This window comes from Anoplophora glabripennis, unplaced genomic scaffold (genome assembly GCF_000390285.2).
Source record: "Anoplophora glabripennis isolate ALB-LARVAE unplaced genomic scaffold, Agla_2.0 scaffold11, whole genome shotgun sequence".
NCBI lineage: Eukaryota > Metazoa > Arthropoda > Insecta > Coleoptera > Cerambycidae > Anoplophora > Anoplophora glabripennis.
In genome coordinates this window covers 2,537,492-2,549,578 of record NW_019416496.1, presented here as the reverse complement: position 1 = coordinate 2,549,578, position 12,087 = coordinate 2,537,492, and positions in this window count along the sequence as shown.

Here is a 12,087-nt window from a genome sequence, read left to right as displayed (position 1 = left end):
CACGACATTGAAGCAAATTCTTTGCAGACTTTAAAGGCCATTTCAAACGAAGTTATCCAGAAAAAAATAAAGTGTTATTTTCAGACCTCGTATTATACATATGGTACTAAATTTTGAAGACTTTAATTGCAGATTTGGTTCTATAAATAAAACAAACAAAAGCAATATGTATGCTAAATATACATATAAACAATTGATGTGACCACAAATATAATAATAAATAAAATTAAATAACTGAAAATGAAATGGACACAAATAAGGTTCGCAATCAACTTGGTGTTTTCCTTTTTCTCTTTTCAAAATACCTGATGTAATGAACTTAAAGAAGTAAAGGATGCATTTGGAGGTAAGTGCTGTTTTCATTTCAGTACAATTTATGACATAATTGCGGTGCAAATTTATACACTAATAGAGTAATAATTATAATTGTACTTTATAAGTACGAACACTAAATAAAATAAAACTTTACGTAATAATAGTTTTGGACTATTATGACAAGGATATGTATTTTTTGTAGACCATAATTAAACTTAATTTTACTTGTTTTTTAAATGGTTTTAATAAGGAAACCATAGTTAAGCATGTCCTAATTAAAAGCAGAGTGTAGCTCCAAAAATTAATAATACCACAAAATTTAAGAAAATATAATGTACATTCTTTTTTTTAAAAAAAGATAGGTAGTTGGCCCAAACTAAAAACAACTGTACTATTAAACAGAATCTGCTCTCATTATTTTGTATGTACCTAGCTGGCTGTGGAGAAAAATAAATTCATATAGTTAGTGGAGTAAACATTTTTTATATTCCTGGAAAAGACAAAGCTTCGCAGTTTAAATTTTGAATGTTATTATTATTTTATTTTAAAACTTCAGTCGATATTATTTCAATTGTGACTTTGTTGAAAGTAAAAATCATTTGATAAATTTATTTTTATAAAACAAAATTATTGTACCCTTTCATGTTGAATGCCATTTTATATTTTAAGATTACGTACACGACATACATATTCATTTGTTCAATATTTTATTATTTATATTGACACCATGGACCTCAAAAGAGAATAATCTTTTTGAATTAAGTTTAAACTCTTCCGCTTCAATACATCATGTATTTCTTAATGTGCCTCTTACTTTTTAGATATTATCTACATCTGTAGTTTCCTAAAATTATCTACAAGGTGCGTTCCAAAATAAATTGGACCTTTCAGAAATATGTAAGTATTTCTCGTGAGGCCCTCTATTGGCAGTTACATGCATAGATTGTCTGGAGTTTGGAGGAATAGAAGCAGAGCTATAGAGTCTGAAGTGACAGCATGTTTGTGTCATGGAACAAAAATGAGTATCGAACAAAGATATAACATTAAGTTTTGTTCTAAATTTCGTAAAATTTTTCAGAAACGCTTCAATTGATGAGCCAAGTTTATGGTGATGATTGTTTAACCCATGGCGTGATTGGTACACACGGTTTATAAATGGCCGTGAGGACATAAATGATTATCTACATGTTGGTCCACCGAAATCTGTGATCTGTCAAAACTGTGCGTGAATTCATCAAAGATCAGTCAAAATATTCATTGAAATTCATGGAATTGGAATTGAGTAATTGAGTATCTCAAAAACATCAATTTATTGCATTTTGCCCGGTTTGTTCCGCACAAGTTGACTGAGGACCAAAAATTGCTCAGAATTCAACATTCAACTCCCTTACAACATTGTGGTGCTTTCAATATCCTCAAACCAAACGCCAAAATGCTGAGTGGAAGGCGCCAGACGAGCCAAAACCAAAAAAATTTAGTTTGGAGAAGGGAAAAGTGATTTTCTTTTATCATTCCAAGGACATTGCCCACAAAGAGTTCGTTACACTGGACTAAACCGTTAATGATTAATTCTACCTTGGCGTTTTGAAGCGTTTGGTGCATCGGATTCTTCGTATTCGGCCAGAATATCGGGCAGAAGAAAGTTGGTGTTTGTAGCTTGATAATACGCCATCTCATCGATCGACATTTGCGACCGATTTTTTAACTAAAAATCGCATTTTAACTGTCAACCGCTACCCGTATTCACCTAATTTGGTACCGTGTAACTTTTTCGGGAAAATGCATTTGCCGATGAAAAGAAAGCGTTTGTGGACGGATGTAGAAGCCATCCAAAAGGCTTGTATCGACATATCGGACAACGATCTAAAACATTCGACATGCTTTTGAATAAAATAAATCGGTTTTGTAAAAAAAAAATTATTCCTATTATTATGTCGTGTTCACAAAGTAATCATGACTTTTTACCTTCCTCGTATAATAAAAGAAAGCTTTATATAAAGTTGTATATTCTCATTTTCTGAAAGAAATCAACTATGCAGAAGATGTAGTTAGAGTCACCTACACGGAAGATGAACCGTATTGAACAATTATTCTCTACGCATATCAATGTTCACAGGAGTGTAAGAGTTTTCTACAAAAATCACGTATTTTTAAGTACAATTTTACTGTTATTTTTGTTAAATACTGATAAAACATAATTTATTACTATTTCTATATTTTTAAAATTTAATGCTCTTTGGACCAGGTACATAAAGGAATAATTGTAAGAAAGTTTCACAAGGAATGTCTGTGTGTTTGTTTTGAAATGGCATTGGTTCATCACCAAATAGTTTGTTATGTTCTGCTTATTAATTCATTTAATTAACTGAATTTTTATACATTCACATACAAATTGGTCTTCATCTAGATTTCTGTATGTTATTCTCTGTTTGTATAACTATGGAAGATATAGAAGCAGATGCCTTTTATTTATGTGTGCGAACTGTTTTTAATGCGATAAATATACACGTAGCTGTCATTTGTTTTCTAGCCCTTTTTTTAAAGTACCGTTTTTTTTGTTGTGTTCACTATACACGTCACACTCTGTATGGCTACTATTTTTTTTTCTGTATTTAAAAAAAATATAAATATTATATTTTTGACAAATGCAATGTAGTAAGTCACTTAAGGTTGTTCCCTGGTACAGTATGATATTCATGAAACGTACTGTATATGCAAGAGACAAATTTCATATGGTCGTAGAGATTATTTCATAATAAATTGCTTTTTATGCGTTATATGAAAGCAAACACAAATTATTTATGACTTCCCGCTGCCAAGAACAGATTCTAAACAAAATTTATTTCATTCCATTTCGATAAATATAGACAGTACTTTTGTAAAGGTGAATAATAAGAGAAGAATGCATTTATCACTAAATCCAACTATATTATGAGAATACATGCACCATTAGTACCACAGAAACACTAAACATACTAAATTACATGCTGTTGGCTCTCCAGTTAAATAATTTACATAATATACTAGTTCCATCACTCTCTACGTTCATAAAAAGTTGACGCGTTGAAGCGCTTTTATAAAAAAATGTGTTGCAATTAAGTTGCGGAGCTTTGCAAAAAACTTTCATTGACTCGGTAGAAGAATTTACTATAACTTTTACTTTTGCTGCACAGTGTCGTGTGTGTTTACGTTTTTTTTCGTCGTCACAGTTGCCTACATAATTTTTATCATTATTCAGCACCGAAAGGAAAGTGATTAATTGGAGTAAAAACAAGAAAGTGCTTAATTTTTTTAATTATATGGGTTCCATAATTGACAAACGCATACGTATAAGGCGCACTATAACCGATTACGGTTTAGGTGAATATTTTCGCGAAATTAAATTATAAATTATCGAGATGTCTCGCAATTATCTGCATAAGTTCGGGGACAGGCCCAAATATGGGCAGTAGTTACTATTTTGCTCATTTCCCTCGCGATTTATTGACAGTTTAAAAGCCCCAATACTTAATACGAATCGAATCAAGGAATGAAGTGATCCACGGGATTATTTCAGTTTCATTTACAGCAGTTGTTATTAATTAGGAAGCCCAATCAAGAATTCCAGACCGACTTAAGTCCCAATCGCTGCGGATATTTTAAACGAAAGTAATTCCGTTGCTTTGCAGCTTAAATATACATGATATACTTTAGAATTCGGTTAACTTAAAGTCGTAATTCTGGCACACGTTTAAATTGAGCAATTAATAAATAATGAGTTTACGGAGTGTCACGGAAGACGTGTTTGAAACTTATCTTTAACAGGGGCTAGAAGTAAGATTCTTTGATGTAATAGTTCGTCTCCTTTGTTGTTCGAAAACAAAAATTTCCATTGGCTGCTTTAATATAAGATACAGGTGGTAACAAGTTGTGGCAAGGTATAAATTAGAAACCGTTAGAAATATCGCTGATAACAGGTACATTAAAAGCTTAACCAGCTAGATTAAACACTAAATGATAATATTAAATCTCTAATCCTATTAAGAGTATTACTAAATACACATACTGAAAAGCTTTATTTATGTATTACTTTTGCTTTCGTATTTCAAAATTTACAAAAGAGAGAATAAAGTAAAATTTAGATACAACACAGCAGTAGATTAAAGCGTATTTTATTCTCTTATAAAATAAAATAATAATAACTGAATTCAAAATATAAATAATGCGAGTACCAAAATTCATGCAAGATTTGAATTGAGTCAGCGTGACAGCAGACAGTTCAGGGTTATTTAAAATGGAGAGCTTCATTGTTGTGCAGTATTTTCCAGCCAGCTACAGTTGATAATTTTCGTACAAAATATGGCCAGAATAGTGAAAAGATTAATCGAAAGTTTCAAGGAGACTGGATCAATTAGTGATCTTAAACATTCTGGTCGTCCTTCAACAAGTCGTTCAACACAAAACATCGAAGCAGTTCGTGAGAGTGTTCGTGAGAGAGTACAGGAACATCAATTCGGTACCGTGATCAAGAATTGAACATCGCGAGAAGCTGACTACATCGCATTCTCACGAAAGATTTGCATCTTCAAGCTTACAAAGTTCAATTGACTGAAGAACTGAAGCCTACCACGCAGAGTGAAGAGGGTTCGTGGAATGGATTATGGAACAACAAGTGGATGTTAATTTTTCGAACACCCTTTATTATACATAAAACCATATACTTTTATTATTCGTCATAACGACAAAGCTTTTAATAAATTAATTTTGTCCACAATTACCTTATAATCGGATTTTCATCAACACATATGAAACATCTAAAGTGATAATTTATCTACTAATGGAATAAAGTAACTTTATTTCCCTAGTAGATGATTGAAGAAATAGTAAACCTTTAATAAATCAAATTTACAACATTAACATTTACATTTATAGTAATAGTCATTTCGTTTTTTGTTTTATCACATTTAACTTCCTTTCCGTTAATAACAACCCTTGTAGCATTCATTTTCGGAACGAATAAACTCTTCCATCCACCATGCCGTTTGATGGTTGTAAGATGAGCATCTTTATTGGCTAATAAAGTTATTGAAATGGCCAGTATATGCTTCTGGATTTGCGATATACAGAATTGGAGCAACTATTGAGGGCACCTTCGCTAATCTGTTGATTCCAACAGGCTGAGAAGTACATTTTTGATTGATGTATCTTAAAAAGAATCTGTCTTGTGTTAGGTGAATTGGGTGCAGAGAAATATATTTTCTACATATCTCAACAGCATTCACGCAAAATTCTTCTTTTATAATTGTAATTTCTTTTGAAATGCCTGTATTAGTGTCAAGTATTGAAACGAGTAGGTAACTGCTAACGTCTTGTACGTCACTAATTTTCAAATTTGTCAATTCGTAGCATCGACAAGCACCACAAACTCCCATTATTAGTGCAACCTAAATTATTCAATGTTCACTATACAGGGTGTTAAAAAAAGAGTGTAAAAAATTTCAGGAGGTAATAGTATGAACCAAAATAAGCAGAAAAGTCTTAATAAACACTCTTTCGAAAACACACTCCTTGGTTTGGATTTCTTGACACTTTTGATTAATCCGTAGCTAGCTCTTCCAGGCTATTTACAGGAGTACCATACACTAATGTCTTCAAATATCCCCAAACAAAGAAATCTAGAGCGTTCAGATCAGGCGATCTTGGAGGCCATAAAACAGGTCCGGCCCTTCCTACCCATCTATGTGGAAAAGTTTGGTGTAAATGCTCTCTAAGGGCCATGGAAAAATGAGCTGCAGCACCATCATGCTGGAACCACATTTGTTGCCTCTGATTCAAAGGAATGTCTTCCAAAAACTCATGCAGTGTGTTCTGCAGAAAGCTGAGGTAAGCAGCGTCTGTTAATCGGTTTGGTAAAACAACAGGACCTAGAAACCTGTCACCTACAATACCCATACAAATGTTCAATGAAAAACGTGCCTGATGTCCAGATTCTATTAGAGCATGAGGATTTTCGTCAGCCAAATATGCGTATTGTGAAAAGGAAACACTCCATTTCTTGTGAACCCGGCCTCATCAGTAAAAAGAATGTTTGTAAGAAAACGGGGTCTTCAGCATCATTACGTAGAAACCAGCGGCAAAAAAAACAAACGTGCTTGATGATCATTTATTGGATTTAAGTCCTGTACTCGTTGCACATGGTATGGATAAAGCAGTTGCTCATGAAGGATTCTCCAAACAAGAGGACCACTAATTCCTACCTCGGCTGATATTCTTCGCACACTCGTACCTGGATTCTGCTCTACCAGTGCTAGAATTTCTTCTTCTGCTCTAGGAGTGGATACCGACCTTGGTCTTCCGGATAAATGGCACTGTTTGCTCAAGGAACCGGTATCACGCAATCTTTGGTGAATTCTTCCAAACATGCGTTGTGAAGGAATCTGGCGATTTGGATAAGCGTCAACATAAAGACGTCGCGCTTCGGTGGCGTTCCCATTAGCACGACCATAAATGAAATGCATGTCTGTTAATTCTGCGTTAGAGTAACCAGCCATAGCGAAAGAAAACTTGTGCACTGAGAACAACTGTCAAATACGTACTATTACCTCCTTAAATATTTTACACTCTTTTTCAACACCCTGTATACCTAACAACATATAAAAGGTAAAGAGACCTTAATCATTAAATATTCTTTATCGAAAGCCTCAGTAAAATATTCTTCAATATGTGCTCTTTCCAATACTGCAGTTTTTTTGCTTTGTATCCTCTCGACTCACTTTTCAAACAAGCAGTAAGCTTGTTATATTTTTCAATATCTATATTTTTGTAGACCTTTATAGTAGAAAGCCTCAGTAAAATATTCTTCAATATGTGCTCTTTCCAATACTGCAGTTTTTTTGCTTTGTATCCTCTCGACTCACTTTTCAAACAAGCAGTAAGCTTGTTATATTTTTCAATATCTATATTTTTGTAGACCTTTATAGTAGCCTTCAACATCGAATACTTCGACCACATAGATGAAATTGCATATTTTTTCTTCAAATTTAAAAAATATGATAGCATAACTTCTTTATATATTATCATCAATCTCCGTTTTTCCTTCAATTCCTTAAATTCAGCGAACACTTTTTCGTAATGTTCCCTAGATTTCTCTGGCAATAAATGGAAAATTGCTCTTAAGCTTCTTCCAAAACAGCCAAAGAAACACAATTACTTTCTTGAATTTTTACCAAATTCAGATAGAACTGTTTATTACATAATTGATAATAAACATAGTACCATAGCAACCAGTAGGTATAACAAAACCTACCACGTTTCATTGAGTAAGAAATATCCAGTCATGCGAAACTTTTTTATTAAATTCCAATAATTCTGATTCCACAAATATGATTGTGATATGATTATGGAAAAAACATTGAATTCTTGTTTTAATTGTCTTTTATCCACTTAAGAATATTAAACACACGAACTACGTTCTCGCGTTTAAACATTCTTGTTTGGATAAAATGTTACTTAAAACACTTATAGAATAAATAACTAATTTTTTATTTTGTCCTGCTAAAAATCAAGGACGTAAAGAATTTTTTAGTTCACCGTCTTGACATTTACTTGCAATTGCAGTATTAAAACAATATGGGAATATGAATACCTACTTTTACTACCTTATAAAAATTTTAATTCCTCATACTGTTATCATTAATATTCAGTGTCATTTGCTTTCTCTAAAAAGGCGTGTCAAGTTTTTAATTTCTATATGGTATGAGAATTTCTCTTAAAAAATGAAATTAGCTCCTGGTATTTACCACCCAGGTTTAGTGCAAGCCATAGTACAGGACTTTGTCATATAAAACCAATACGAATTTCATTAAAAAATGGTCAGAAAATTTCGTGAATCTGGTTCAAAAATCTATTTGAATCATTCTTTGAGGTTTAAAAGAACTTATCGCATTAATTTTTTCTTTAAATATTCCGATTTATTAGGATAAAATTAACGCATACACTCCAGATAGGCAGAGAGTCAATTTTGACCTCATTTAGAAGATATAGCTCCTTGAAAATAACCTGCTAACAATGATATTTTTAAATACGAGTATTTTCCAAACTAATTTAGGTATCAATACAATATTTGATACGCGTTTTGTGCGCGCATTCAAACTATGTCACAGAAAAATGGATGGCGTGGAATCCACTTTGACACATCTATAGGGTCGGAAAGTCCCCATGGTTCATCGGCCGTTACGTGAGAGCGATAAAGAATGTCATAGAAATCCGTGCGATAGAGAAAGATGGCTATAATGAAAGCGTCTAATAGTTACCGCCCATTTCGCCCTTCCACAAATAAGATCCACTTCTTATTTGGAGAAACATTCTATATTTTTGCTTTCAACGTTGAGAAAGGAAATTGGTTTATGAGGAAAAATCCAGTAATCGCAGTAATACTTTTAGATTAATAAATAAAAGGCATAGACAGTCAAATGACCACAGGCTTGAAATTGATCATCAAAGCGACTCGCATAATCGTTTTTCATTTGTCCGATCACATCTATAATTATAAAGCGAAAAATCGCTAATAAGACAAAATTGTTTGCACAAGGACCATCAGAGTAAATAATGGCTTTGTGCCAGGAGCAAATACCCTTATCCAATTCGCGCAGTTTGTAAAAAATGCTTTGGATTATTTAAATTTAACTCAGATAGTGAGGAATTACCATTAATATCGACAGCGCGCCAGAGGCGGCAGCCTGCAACGAGTAAACAACAAAGTGAATTCAAAATAAAAAAGTCTTACGAGGAATCCAGTTCAATTTATATAAAAACTGTTTGCTCCACAAATTCTCTACAGAATAGCACTTTTTAAAATTTACAGAGAAAATAAAAAATTCCAAAAATGCTATTAATTACTTAAGATACACCCAACTAGTAATTTGACGTCTAGGGGCTAAAAAAATTTATACACAACATCTTTTATAGAACATGTTTGGGTATAAACATTTTCAAAACAACAATGTCTATAAACGTAAAATGAGAGTAGTTTATAAAACAATGTAGTACTTTAATTTATTTTACATAGAACTAAAGAAATAGTAAAATAAATCATGAAAGTTGTATATAACATAAGTGATTAATTTTGACAATGTTTTTGTGGACAATAATTTGAAATTATTGGTTCTATGTGATATAACTCAGGAGTGGTCCGATCGGGCAGATTTTGGTGTCGTTGTTTATGTCGGACCTTTCGAAAGGTGGTTCGGTAATTTTTACAATTGGTTCACAGGTTTAAATCTCTTTAAAAAATATTTTTGGCAGTAGACAGTTGACAATTCAAGCTTCTTAAACATAAACTTAGTTAATATATTACATTTTGGTAACCACTGTGAAAAAAATTAACATACACTAGGAGTAAATAATTTGAAAAATGGAAATAAACCGCGAACATAACATAACATAACGCATAAAAACGAAATAAAACCTAATCTTTTAAATCTAGAAATAACATCTGATTTCAAAGTTAAGTGTAAGTATTTTTTAAAAATATAAAGCCAATCAGAATCACAGTTTCTTCTTCCATTTTACGTGCAAATCCGAGACACTCGCCAAGGATAGTCAGTGAAGATTCAGTCACTGAGTTACATCCTCGGCAGACCGGACCGTGTGCAGGTCTTAGCTTGTATAGATGTTTCCTAAAGTGACAGTGTCTCCCCTTATAAGTCCCGTCACTTTTCTGATCTGAATTTAATTCAATCTCAACAACTCATTCTTTTCTGCAAAATACACACAATAAGTTCCTTAGCATGGCTTTGCTCTGGCCATGAAGCCCAATATTTCCTATGTTCTGATTCAGTCTATTTACCCAAATCCCCCCTGATCACACTGGGAGATGTGTAACAGAAGGACTCTGGACATATGAACTCAGTTTCGGAACCCTTCCTAGCAAGTTCATCCGCTTTCTTGTTTCCGTCAGTGCCTTTTTTCGTGGCATCCAACACAATATAGCTGTATTAATAGTAGCTAGTTCAATCAGCATTCGTAATATCTCCACACAAGTTTTGAACTTACCTTGTGGTTGTCTAAAGCCTTAATTGCTGCTTGACTGTCGGAGAATATGTATATGAGTTTATATTTATAACATTCTGCGCTAAACACAATATTATCGTGAAGATATCTTCTTGAAATACAGTAGGAGACCTCCCCAGACTGTAGCTTGCTCTTCATCTAGGCCTGAGTCTATATATTCTGGCACCCGCCCCCTGGCCGTTTTGGAGCCGTCCATAAACCATACCAATCTCCGTATTTCAGGGTATAAAACTTTTTCTCCCATTTGCTCCTATCCTCAATTCGAGTCTCAAATAGCTTGTGGAAGTGAGATCTTGGCACCATCTTGTCGGATCTAGAGTTGGTTATGAAATAGATGTTTGTATAATCCTGGAATAGGGACTTTCCAGTGGTTATAATTTCTGAGTCGACCACACTTCTCTTTCCACCACCATAAATATGAAGCGGTTGTGTTTAGTTTCTTCAAGTAGTTTGTCCTGTTGCTTTATTGATTGATAATATTGATTATACTCAATTCTGGATTTCCAATATTTGTTTTGCGGTTAAGTATGACGAGATACATTAACCTGCTTTTGGAATTTTGTAATTGATACATTGACGTTATTGATAACTCTAATTACTGCTTCTTGAAACATGTATCATGGTTTCAGTTGGCAACAATTTGAAAAATTAACAAATTACCAATTGTAAAATGTTACAATCGACATCAACCGTGTTTTAACTTATTTGTAAGAAAGCAAGCGAAATCAAAATAGCCAAAATTCAAAGGTTGTAACATAATATGATCTACTTTATTTAGATATGCTGAAAAATAATAAACCAGTCATAAGAAATCGATTGATTAAAAGTTGTCTTTGACATCTTATTCATAAAGAATAAAGGAATCATTTTAAGAAAAAGTGTTTATTTATTTTGTCAAAGTCAATATTAATGATTAATTATTAATAATAAAAAGCTAGTAGCTATCATATTGTAGGTACTACTTTTTCTGAATTTGTATATAATTTAACGCAGGACATCGAAATGGATACGTGCAGTCGTGGAGCATTTAAAAACCTTTTATATGAAGGAACATTAAGTAATTTTCAGTGCTATAAAGTATCAGATTACCACTTATTGCAAATTCGGAATAATTGGTAAAAGTATGGTATTTCTCACCGCATAAAACGCATAACACGCCTCATGATAAATATTTAAGAATTCTCCCCATAAAAGCCTCTCGAAGGAAACCGATAAATCAGATTCGACCAGTATTTTTCATACGTGCAAAGCATATTACCCCACTTTGAGCCATAATAAAACGCAAATTAGTTAACTTCGCTATGCAATTAATAACGGCAGCAATGTGGCTCAACAGCTCCACGGGATTAAAATAAGTAGATCTGCCCTGCGTGATGGCCACCAATAATCGCTTTCTACCAGCATTTCCGACGAAATTATTTTAATGATGTATTTTATTTGCTCGGTAAGATGCGAGACAACCTTTAATTTATGGAACGTGTAAAGTAAATTCTACGACAGAAGTGGGAAAATATGTTAAAGGAAATGGGGTATTGGGTATTTGAAATTTATAAAACAAGACGCACAGCAAATAAATACAAGGTGCCTTCTAAAGTATACTGGACTTTTCAAAATATGTATTTCTAGTGAGACCATCTATTGGCAATTACATGCGTCGGATAGGTAGATCCTTCACTGATGTACTGTCAAGATTTCGTGACAATTAGGCAAATAGAAGCGAAG